This window comes from Bos indicus x Bos taurus, chromosome 4 (assembly GCF_003369695.1).
Source record: "Bos indicus x Bos taurus breed Angus x Brahman F1 hybrid chromosome 4, Bos_hybrid_MaternalHap_v2.0, whole genome shotgun sequence".
Lineage (NCBI taxonomy): Eukaryota > Metazoa > Chordata > Mammalia > Artiodactyla > Bovidae > Bos > Bos indicus x Bos taurus.
The window spans coordinates 33,090,852-33,093,594 of NC_040079.1; the positions used below are offsets into that span (position 1 = coordinate 33,090,852).

Consider the following 2,743-nt stretch of genomic DNA (forward strand, 5'->3'; position numbering starts at 1 on the left):
TTTTTCATAATGTCATCTCTCACCAGGCAGCCCCAGAAGGGAGGAGGGGCCAATTACAGGAACTAAAATGCTGCTGAAAACCCTCTAGTTTAGTTTTCACCACTTTGTCATCCTTATCCAGTTCAGTTTAATTGTTCTTGTGCCTCCTTCTCAGGCCTCCTTGAACTTCCCCCTGACAACAGCTCCTCTCTTCCTTTCAACTGATATTCTGTTGTCAACAAGCTCAGAAATACTCCAGACAATCCCTTTACCTCCCTTCTCAGCAAAATCTTGACTTTTGTCTGATGAAAGCACAGTTATGTTTTACAATACCCCAAGTGGAGACCATTTTAACCCGTTGTTATTGTTATTTAGTCACTTCAGTCGTGTCCGATTCTTTGGCGACCCCATGCTCTGCAGGCTGTCAGGCTCCCCCGTCCATGGGATTCTCCAGGCAAGAATACTGCTGGAGTGGGTTGCCATTTTAACCTGAACATCACGGTATATGGAAAAAAGACTGTTACAAGTGTTTAGTAGTAAACCTTGGAAAAGTCTTCATGACTGGGGTTAAACAAAGAGTTCTGGACAAGGTATCAAAAGCACAGTCCACAAAAGAAAAATATTAACACATTAGACGTCATAAAAATTAAAACCTTTTTCTCTGTGGTAGACATTTTTCAGGAAAAAAAAAGAGAAGTTATAGATTTAAAGAAAATATTTGCACTCCAGATATTCTATAGAGGGCTTATAACCAGAATACATAAAGTATCTCAAAAGTGAAGAGAAAACAACCCAATTAAAAATGTGGAAATGCCCTCCCCCTCGGATGTGACTGGAGCTTGAGGCGCGCAGGGCCGGAGACGTCGCAGACCCGGGACCCGGAGCAGCTCAGAGGCCGTGAATAATAGCTCTTCAAGTCTGCAATAAAAAATGGCCTCCAATAAAACTACATTGCAAAAAATGGGAAAGAAGCAAAATGGAAAGAGTAAAAAAGTTGAAGAGGCAGAACCTGAAGAACGTGTAGTAGAAAAAGTGCTGGACCGCCGTGTAGTGAACGGGAAAGTGGAGTATTTCCTGAAGTGGAAGGGATTTACAGATGCAGACAATACTTGGGAACCTGAAGAAAATTTAGATTGTCCAGAGTTAATTGAAGCATTTCTTAATTCTCAAAAAGCTGGTAAAGAAAAAGATGGAACAAAAAGAAAATCTTTGTCTGACAGTGAATCTGATGATAGCAAATCAAAGAAGAAAAGAGATGCTGCTGATAAACCGAGAGGTTTTGCCCAGAGGTCTTGATCCAGAACAAATAATTGGTGCCACAGACAGCAGTGGAGAATTAATGTTCCTCATGAAATGGAAAGATTCTGATGAGGCAGACTTGGTACTGGCAAAAGAGGCAAATATGAAGTGTCCTCAAATTGTAATTGCTTTTTATGAAGAGAGACTAACTTGGCATTCTTGTCCGGAAGATGAGGCTCAATAATTGTTTGCATTGCCTTTTATATATATTTATATATATATATAAAACATGGGTCTTGGTTTTTTGATTTATTAGTGTGAAGAAATAACTACATTCTAATGAAAATCAGGTTTGATTTGTTTGTTTTGAAGTAATATTGGGAAAGTTACATTGGGTTTTTTGGGTTTTTTTCCATCTGTAGCACTGGTTACTTTGAACAAATAAAAAGCTTTCTGTAGTTGCCTTCTTCAGTAGGAAATAATTTGATACCATGGTATATTATTTCCTCAGCATTAGAGAACAGTTTTTCTAAATGTTGGAGGAAATCTCCATAGTCATTACTCAATCAGAATTTAGAATTTGCATTTAACTCATATATGCCTGAGGACCATTCTAAGTTTTTTATATGTATACATAAAAGACATATGTAAATGCTTTGGAAGTTAACTTTATTTGTTGTAGTTTTTGTTTTGGTAAATATATTTAAATCACAGCCTTTCATAACCATGGATAAGCCCATGTTCTGGAATTACATCATTTTGAGCAATATAAGAAATAACTTCAACTTAGACTAAAAATTTAAGTCTTAACCTTTCAAATTAAATAATTTTGTAATTAGACACATTAAGGAATTTAAATTGGGTAATTTTTTAAAGCATCCCTATCAGAATCTGCATATAAATGCAGTTTTATATGTAGAAACCCTGGAAGGAAAATTTTTATCACTATCAACCACCTTCCCAATCAAATGAAAAAAGTAGAAAAATTCTGGTATGTTTTAATATAGCAAAGCAAAACTTAATTAAATGGACACTTGATGATTCCTTCTGGTGAACCATTGTTTTACAAGAAATTGAAGTCTCTGTGCTGTATTTAGGAAAGGTTGTGATACATGGGATGTCTCAGATTTGTTCATGGAAACCTAATCAGATAGTTTTTAAATATTGGCAGTTTACAATCTACAGGAATAAATGAGTGAACAAACTTTTCTAATCTACGCTTGACCTACATGTATTTTCAGACTTGACTCCAATCCATTCCTTACATGAAGGCTCAATTTTCTCAGTATTTTGGGTTACTAGTTCAGCAGAAGCCAAGAAAAACAATAACTTTGTAGTAATCAGAATGTTATTCAACTGTATATTGTTTACTTTATTGTAAATACTGGTGAACAGTGGTCAATAAATAGTTTTATATTCCTTTAAAAAAATAAATAAAAATGTGGAAATGCTTGAAAAGACACTTCACTAAAGAGCTTATGTAGAAGGCAAGTAAATAGCACATAAAAAGATATCCAACACCATT

General features: G+C 35.5%; 1 pseudogene across 1 annotated transcript; it reads left to right on the top strand.

The window, feature by feature from the left end:
- The first annotated feature begins 805 nt into the window (after window positions 1-805).
- On the top strand, window positions 806-2,321 carry LOC113891275 (annotated as a pseudogene). Its single transcript, XR_003510707.1, has one exon. The product of XR_003510707.1 is annotated as a chromobox protein homolog 3 pseudogene (transcript).
- Window positions 2,322-2,743: the final 422 nt, after the last annotated feature.